This window comes from Aegilops tauschii, chromosome 4 (genome assembly GCF_002575655.3).
Source record: "Aegilops tauschii subsp. strangulata cultivar AL8/78 chromosome 4, Aet v6.0, whole genome shotgun sequence".
Classification (NCBI taxonomy): domain Eukaryota; kingdom Viridiplantae; phylum Streptophyta; class Magnoliopsida; order Poales; family Poaceae; genus Aegilops; species Aegilops tauschii.
The window spans coordinates 1559082-1569244 of record NC_053038.3 but is presented as its reverse complement, the minus strand read 5'-3'; positions in this window follow the sequence as shown (position 1 = coordinate 1569244).

Genomic DNA, 10163 nt, shown 5'->3' with positions numbered 1-10163 from the left:
ATCTGATAGTTTGATACATTTTTAACCGTTTTGATCCTTCATGGTAGATTTTTTATTTTTGCGAAACTGAAAAATTGTTTAAATTGCATTACCAACAAGTGATAGAAGCCTTGGTTCGTTTCTTGTTTCGAAGTTGTCTTTGCCGCCATTTGAAAATCCTACAACAACTTATATATGTAGGAGTCACATAATTTTTAGCAGTTTGTCATAACCTTTTGATTTATTACTTTGAATTTTCTCCTCCTTTGAAACTCAGAAGTCATTTAAATAGAACATTAGACACATTATAATTGCATTTCCATCATTTCATTCTTCGAGAGTCGTCTCGACGGCCATGTGGAAGTCATAGAACAGCTTATCCACATAAATTATTCATGTTTAGCACCTTTACATAAACTTTTGATCTGTTGCCGATGATTTTTTATTGGCTAAACAAAAAACGTACTTAAATAGCATCATTGAGACATTCCACCTGCATTGCTTCCTTTGAAGCTTCGGAAGTAGTATGTTCGACCATATGGATCTCGTATAACAACTTATAACTAGTAATCATATAATTTCGTCACCAATTTTGTTACCTTTTGATCCTTCACTATAGATTTTCACTCTGTTTAAAACTGAAAACTTATTAATTAAGCGTCATTGACATATTCCAAAATCGTTTCCACCATTTGAAGCTTCGAGGTTTGTCCATGCATCTATATGCACCTCAGATAGCAAATTACCTATAGAAATCTGATAGTTTGATACATTTTTAACCGTTTTGATCCATCATGGTGGAGTTTTTATTTTTGCGAAACTGAAAAACTTGTTTAAATTGCATTATCAACAAGTGATAGAAGCCTTTGTTCGTTTCTTGTTTCGAAGTTGTCTTTGCCGCCATTTGAAAATCCTACAACAACTTATATATGTAGGAGTCACATAATTTTTAGCAGTTTGTCATAACCTTTTGATTTATTACTTTGAATTTTCTCCTCCTTTGAAACTCAGAAATCATTTAAATAGGACATTAGACACATTATAATTGCATTTCCATCATTTCATTCTTCGAGAGTCGCCTCGACGGCCATGTGGAAGTCATAGAACAGCTTATCCACATAAATTATTCATGTTTAGCACCTTTACATAAACTTTTGATCTGTTGCCGATGATTTTTTATTTGGCTAAACAAAAAACGTACTTAAATAGCATCATTGAGACATTCCACCAGCATTGCTTCCTTTGAAGTTTCGGAAGTAGTATGTTCGACCATATGGATCTCGTATAACAACTTATAACTAGTAATCATCTAATTTCGTCACCAATTTTGTTACCTTTTGATCCTTCACTATAGATTTTGACTCTGTTTAAAACTGAAAACTTATTAATTAAGCGTCATTGACATATTCCAAAATCGTTTCCACCATTTGAAGCTTCGAGGTTTGTCCATGCATCTATATGCACCTCAGATAGCAAATTACCTATAGAAATCAGATAGTTTGATACATTTTTTACCGTTTTGATCCTTCATGGTAGATTTTTTATTTTTGCGAAACTGAAAACTTGTTTAAATTGCATTATCAACAAGTGATAGAAGCCTTTGTTCGTTTCTTGTTTCGAAGTTGTCTTTGCCGCCATTTGAAAATCCTACAACAACTTATATATGTAGGAGTCACATACTTTTTAGCAGTTTGTCATAACCTTTTCATTTATTACTTTGAATTTTCTCCTCCTTTGAAACTCAGAAATCATTTAAATAGGACATTAGACACATTATAATTGCATTTCCATCATTTCATTCTTCGAGAGTCGTCTCGACGGCCATGTGGAAGTCATAGAACAGCTTATCCACATAAATTATTCATGTTTAGCACCTTTACATAAACTTTTGATCTGTTGCCGATGATTTTTTATTGGCTAAACAAAAAACTTACTTAAATAGCATCATTGAGACATTTCACCAGCATTGCTTCCTTTGAAGCTTCGGAAGGAGTATGTTCGACCATATGGATCTCGTATAACAACTTATAACTAGTAATCATATAATTTCGTCACCAATTTTGTTACCTTTTGATCCTTCACTATAGATTTTCACTTTGTTTAAAGCTGGAAACTTATTAATTAAGCGTCATTGACATATGCCAAAATCGTTTCCACCATTTCAAGCTTCGAGGTTAGTCCATGCATCTATATGCACCTTAGATAGTAAATTACCTATAGAAATCTGATAGTTTGATACATTTTTAACCGTTTTGATCCATCATGGTAGATTTTTTATTTTTGCGAAACTGAAAACTTGTTTAAATTGCATTATCAACAAGTGATAGAAGCCTTTGTTCGTTTCTTGTTTCGAAGTTGTCTTTGCCGCCATTTGAAAATCCTACAATAACTTATATATGTAGGAGTCACATAATTTTTAGCAGTTTGTCATAACCTTTTCATTTATTACTTTGAATTTTCTCCTCCTTCGAAACTCAGAAATCATTTAAATAGGACATTAGACACATTATAATTGCATTTCCATCATTTCATTCTTCGAGAGTCGTCTCGACGGCCATGTGGAAGTCATAGAACAGCTTATCCACATAAATTATTCATGTTTAGCACCTTTACATAAACTTTTGATCTGTTGCCGATGATTTTTTATTGGCTAAACAAAAAACGTACTTAAATAGCATCATTGAGACACTCCACCAGCATTGCTTCCTTTGGAGCTTCAGAAGTAGTATGTTCGACCATATGGATCTCGTATAACAACTTATAACTAGTAATCATATAATTTGGTCACCAAATTTGTTACCTTTTGATCCTTCACTATAGATTTTCACTCTGTTTAAGACTGAAAACTTATTAATTAAGCGTCATCGACATATTCCAAAATCGTTTCCACCATTTCAAGCTTCGAGGTTTGTCCATGCATCTATATGCACCTCAGATAGCAAATTACCTATAGAAATCTGATAGTTTGATACATTTTTAACAGTTTTGATCCATCATGGTAGATTCTTTATTTTTGCGAAACTGAAAACTTGTTTAAATTGCATTATCAACAAGTGATAGAAGCCTTTGTTCGTTTCTTGTTTCGAAGTTGTCTTTGCGACCATTTGAAAATCCTACAACAACTTATATATGTAGGAGTCACATAATTTTTAGCAGTTTGTCATAACCTTTTGATTTATTACTTTGAATTTTCTCCTCCTTTGAAACTCAGAAATCATTTAAATAGGACATTAGACACATTATAATTGCATTTCCATCATTTCATTCTTCGAGAGTCGTCTCGACGGCCATGTGGAAGTCATAGAACAGCTTATCCACATAAATTATTCATGTTTAGCACCTTTACATAAACTTTTGATCTGTTGCCGATGATTTTTTATTGGCTAAAAAAAACTTACTTAAATAGCATCATTGAGACATTCCACTAGCATTGCTTCCTTTGAAGCTTCGGAAGTAGTATGTTCGACCATATGGATCTCGTATAACAACTTATAACTAGTAATCATATAATTTCGTCACCAATTTTGTTACCTTTTGATCCTTCACTATAGATTTTCACTTTGTTTAAAGCTGGAAACTTATTAATTAAGCGTCATTGACATAAGCCAAAATCGTTTCCACCATTTCAAGCTTCGAGGTTAGTCCATGCATTTATATGCACCTCAGATGGTAAATTACCTATAGAAATCTGATAGTTTGATACATTTTTAACCGTTTTGATCCATCATGGTAGATTTTTTATTTTCGCGAAACTGAAAACTTGTTTAAATTGCATTATCAACAAGTGATAGAAGCCTTTGTTCGTTTCTTGTTTCGAAGTTGTCTTTGCCGCCATTTGAAAATCCTACAACAACTTATATATGTAGGAGTCACATAATTTTTAGCAGTTTGTCATAACCTTTTCATTTATTACTTTGAATTTTCTCCTCCTTCGAAACTCAGAAATCATTTAAATAGGACATTAGACACATTATAATTGCATTTCCATCATTTCATTCTTCGAGAGTCGTCTCGACGGCCATGTGGAAGTCATAGAACAGCTTATCCACATAAATTATTCATGTTTAGCACCTTTACATAAACTTTTGATCTGTTGCCGATGATTTTTTATTGGCTAAACAAAAAACGTACTTAAATAGCATCATTGAGACACTCCACCAGCATTGCTTCCTTTGGAGCTTCAGAAGTAGTATGTTCGACCATATGGATCTCGTATAACAACTTATAACTAGTAATCATATAATTTGGTCACCAAATTTGTTACCTTTTGATCCTTCACTATAGATTTTCACTCTGTTTAAGACTGAAAACTTATTAATTAAGCGTCATCGACATATTCCAAAATCGTTTCCACCATTTCAAGCTTCGAGGTTTGTCCATGCATCTATATGCACCTCAGATAGCAAATTACCTATAGAAATCTGATAGTTTGATACATTTTTAACAGTTTTGATCCATCATGGTAGATTCTTTATTTTTGCGAAACTGAAAACTTGTTTAAATTGCATTATCAACAAGTGATAAAAGCCTTTGTTCGTTTCTTGTTTCGAAGTTGTCTTTGCCGCCATTTGAAAATCCTACAACAACTTATATATGTAGGAGTCACATAATTTTTAGCAGTTTGTCATAACCTTTTCATTTATTACTTTGAATTTTCTCCTCCTTTGAAACTCAGAAATCATTTAAATAGGACATTAGACACATTATAATTGCATTTCCAATATTTCATTCTTCGAGAGTCGTCTCGACGGCCATGTGGAAGTCATAGAACAGCTTATCCACATAAATTATTCATGTTTAGCACCTTTACATAAACTTTTGATCTGTTGCCGATGATTTTTTATTGGCTAAAAAAAACTTACTTAAATAGCATCATTGAGACATTCCACTAGCATTGCTTCCTTTGAAGCTTCGGAAGTAGTATGTTCGACCATATGGATCTCGTATAACAACTTATAACTAGTAATCATATAATTTCGTCACCAATTTTGTTACCTTTTGATCCTTCACTATAGATTTTCACTTTGTTTAAAGCTGGAAACTTATTAATTAAGCGTCATTGACATAAGCCAAAATCGTTTCCAGCATTTCAAGCTTCGAGGTTAGTCCATGCATTTATATGCACCTCAGATGGTAAATTACCTATAGAAATCTGATAGTTTGATACATTTTTAACCGTTTTGATCCATCATGGTAGATTTTTTATTTTCGTGAAACTGAAAACTTGTTTAAATTGCATTATCAACAAGTGATAGAAGCCTTTGTTCGTTTCTTGTTTCGAAGTTGTCTTTGCCGCCATTTGAAAATCCTACAACAACTAATATATGTAGGAGTCACATAATTTTTAGCAGTTTGTCATAACCTTTTCATTTATTACTTTGAATTTTCTCCTCCTTCGAAACTCAGAAATCATTTAAATAGGACATTAGACACATTATAATTGCATTTCCATCATTTCATTCTTCGAGAGTCGTCTCGACGGCCATGTGGAAGTCATAGAACAGCTTATCCACATAAATTATTCATGTTTAGCACCTTTACATAAACTTTTGATCTGTTGCCGATGATTTTTTATTGGCTAAACAAAAAACGTACTTAAATAGCATCATTGAGACACTCCACCAGCATTGCTTCCTTTGGAGCTTTAGAAATAGTATGTTCGACCATATGGATCTCGTATAACAACTTATAACTAGTAATCATATAATTTGGTCACCAAATTTGTTACCTTTTGATCCTTCACTATAGATTTTCACTCTGTTTAAGACTGAAAACTTATTAATTAAGCGTCATCGACATATTCCAAAATCGTTTCCACCATTTCAAGCTTCGAGGTTTGTCCATGCATCTATATGCACCTCAGATAGCAAATTACCTATAGAAATCTGATAGTTTGATACATTTTTAACAGTTTTGATCCATCATGGTAGATTCTTTATTTTTGCGAAACTGAAAACTTGTTTAAATTGCATTATCAACAAGTGATAAAAGCCTTTGTTCGTTTCTTGTTTCGAAGTTGTCTTTGCCGCCATTTGAAAATCCTACAACAACTTATATATGTAGGAGTCACATAATTTTTAGCAGTTTGTCATAACCTTTTCATTTATTACTTTGAATTTTCTCCTCCTTTGAAACTCAGAAATCATTTAAATAGGACATTAGACACATTATAATCGCATTTCCATCATTTCATTCTTCGAGAGTCGTCTCGACGGCCATGTGGAAGTCATAGAACAGCTTATCCACATAAATTATTCATGTTTAGCACCTTTACATAAACTTTTGATCTGTTGCCGATGATTTTTTATTGGCTAAAAAAAACTTACTTAAATAGCATCATTGAGACATTCCACTAGCATTGCTTCCTTTGAAGCTTCGGAAGTAGTATGTTCGACCATATGGATCTCGTATAACAACTTATAACTAGTAATCATATAATTTCGTCACCAATTTTGTTACCTTTTGATCCTTCACTATAGATTTTCACTTTGTTTAAAGCTGGAAACTTATTAATTAAGCGTCATTGACATAAGCCAAAATCGTTTCCACCATTTCAAGCTTCGAGGTTAGTCCATGCATTTATATGCACCTCAGATGGTAAATTACCTATAGAAATCTGATAGTTTGATACATTTTTAACCGTTTTGATCCATCATGGTAGATTTTTTATTTTCGCGAAACTGAAAACTTGTTTAAATTGCATTATCAACAAGTGATAGAAGCCTTTGTTCGTTTCTTGTTTCGAAGTTGTCTTTGCCGCCATTTGAAAATCCTACAACAATTTATATATGTAGGAGTCACATAATTTTTAGCAGTTTGTCATAACCTTTTCATTTATTACTTTGAATTTTCTCCTCCTTTGAAACTCAGAAATCATTTAAATAGGACATTAGACACATTATAATTGCATTTCCATCATTTCATTCTTCGAGAGTCGTCTCGACGGCCATGTGGAAGTCATAGAACAGCTTATCCACATAAATTATTCATGTTTAGCACCTTTACATAAACTTTTGATCTGTTGCCGATGATTTTTTATTGGCTAAACAAAAAACGTACTTAAATAGCATCATTGAGACATTCCACCAGCATTGCTTCCTTTGAAGCTTCGGAAGTAGTATGTTCGACCATATGGATCTCGTATAACAACTTATAACTAGTAATCATATAATTTCGTCACCAATTTTGTTACCTTTTGATCCTTCACTATAGATTTTCACTTTGTTTAAGACTGAAAACTTATTAATTAAGCGTCATTGACATATTCCAAAATCGTTCCACAATTTCAAGCTTCGAGGTTTGTCCATGCATCTATATGCACCTCAGATAGCAAATTACCTATAGAAATCTGATAATTTGATACATTTTTAACCGTTTTGATCCATCATGGTAGATTTTTTATTTTTGCGAAACTGAAAACTTGTTTAAATTGCATTATCAACAAGTGATAGAAGCCTTTGTTCGTTTCTTGTTTCGAAGTTGTCTTTGCCGCCATTTGAAAATCCTACAACAACTTATATATGTAGGAGTCACATAATTTTTAGCAGTTTGTCATAACCTTTTGATTCTTTACTTTAAATTTTCTCCTCCTTTGAAACTCAGAAATGATTTAAATAGGACATTAGACACATTATAATTGCATTTCCATCATTTCATTCTTCGAGAGTCGTCTCGACGGCCATGTGGAAGTCATAGAACAGCTTATCCACATAAATTATTCATGTTTAGCACCTTTACATAAACTTTTGATCTGTTGCCGATGATTTTTTATTGGCTAAACAAAAAACTTACTTAAATAGCATCATTGAGACAATCCACCAGCATTTCTTCCTTTGAAGCTTCGGAAGTAGTATGTTCGACCATATGGATCTCGTATAACAACTTATAACTAGTAATCATATAATTTCGTCACCAATTTTGTTACCTTTTGACACTTCACTATAGATTTTCACTCTGTTTAAAACTGAAAACTTATTAATGAAGCGTCATTGACATATTCCAAAATCGTTTCCACCATTTCAAGCTTCGAGGTTTGTCCATGCATCTATATGCACCTCAGATAGCAAATTACCTATAGAAATCTGATAGTTTGATACATTTTTAACCGTTTTAATCCTTCATGGTAGATTTTTTTTTTGCGAAACTGAAAACTTGTTTAAATTGCATTATCAACAAGTGATAGAAGCCTTTGTTCGTTTCTTGTTTCGAAGTTGTCTTTGCCGCCATTTGAAAATCCTACAACAACTTATATATGTATGAGTCACATAATTTTTAGCAGTTTTTCATAACCTTTTGATATATTACTTTGAATTTTCCACTCCTTTGAAACTTAGAAATCATTTAAATAGGACATTAGACACATTATAATTGCAATTTCATCATTTCATTCTTCGAGAGTTGTCTCGACGGCCATGTGGAAGTCATAGAACAGCTTATCCACATAAATTATTCATGTTTAGCACCTTTACATAAACTTTTGATCTGTTGCCGATGATTTTTTATTGGCTAAACAAAAAACTTACTTAAATAGCATCATTGAGACATTCCACCAGCATTGCTTCCTTTGAAGCTTCGGAAGAAGTATGTTCAACCATATGGATCTCGTATAACAACTTATAACTAGTAATCATATAATTTCATCACCAATTTTGTTACCTTTTGATCCTTCACTATAGATTTTCACTTTGTTTAAAGCTGAAAACTTATTAATTAAGCGTCATTGACATATTCCAAAATCGTTTCCACCATTTCAAGCTTCGAGGTTAGTCCATGCATCTATATGCACCTCAGATAGCAAATTACCTATAGAAATCTGATAGTTTGATACATTTTTAACCGTTTTGATCCATCATGGTAGATTTTTTATTTTTGCAAAACTGAAAACTTGTTTAAATTGCATTATCAACAAGTGATAGAAGCCTTTGTTCGTTTCTTGTTTCGAAGTTGTCTTTGCCGCCATTTGAAAATCCTACAACAACTTATATATGTAGGAGTCACATAATTTTTAGCTGTTTGTCATAACCTTTTGATTTATTACTTTAAATTTTCTCCTCCTTTGAAACTCAGAAATGATTTAAATAGGACATTAGACACATTATAATTGCATTTCCATCATTTCATTCTTCGAGAGTCGTCTCGACGGCCATGTGGAAGTCATAGAACAGCTTATCCACATAAATTATTCATGTTTAGCACCTTTACATAAACTTTTGATCTGTTGCCGATGATTTTTTATTGGCTAAACAAAAAACTTACTTAAATAGCATCATTGAGACATTCCACCAGCATTTCTTCCTTTGAAGCTTCGGAAGTAGTATGTTCGACCATATGGATCTCGTATAACAACTTATAACTAGTAATCATATAATTTCGTCACCAATTTTGTTACCTTTTGACACTTCACTATAGATTTTCACTCTGTTTAAAACTGAAAACTTATTAATGAAGCGTCATTGACATATTCCAAAATCGTTTCCAGCATTTCAAGCTTCGTGGTTTGTCCATGCATCTATATGCACCTCAGATAGCAAATTACCTATAGAAATTTCATACTTTGATACATTTTTAACCGTTTTAATCCTTCATGGTAGATTTTTTATTTTTGCGAAACTGAAAACTTGTTTAAATTGCATTATCAACAAGTGATAGAAGCCTTTGTTCGTTTCTTGTTTCGAAGTTGTCTTTGCCGCCATTTGAAAATCCTACAACAACTTATATATGTATGAGTCACATAATTTTTAGCAGTTTTTCATAACCTTTTGATTTATTACTTTGAATTTTCTCCTCCTTTGAAACTTAGAAATCATTTAAATAGGACATTAGACACATTATAATTGCAATTTCATCATTTCATTCTTAGAGAGCTGTCTCGACGGCCATGTGGAAGTCATAGAACAGCTTATCCACATAAATTATTCATGTTTAGCACCTTTACATAAACTTTTGATCTGTTGCTGATGATTTTTTATTGGCTAAACAAAAAACTTACTTAAATAGCATCATTGAGACATTCCACCAGCATTGCTTCCTTTGAAGCTTCGGAAGTAGTATGTTCGACCATATGGATCTCGTATAACAACTTATAACTAGTAATCATATAATTTCGTCACCAATTTTGTTACGTTTTGATCCTTCACTATAGATTTTCACTTTGTTTAAAGCTGAAAACTTATTAATTAAGCGTC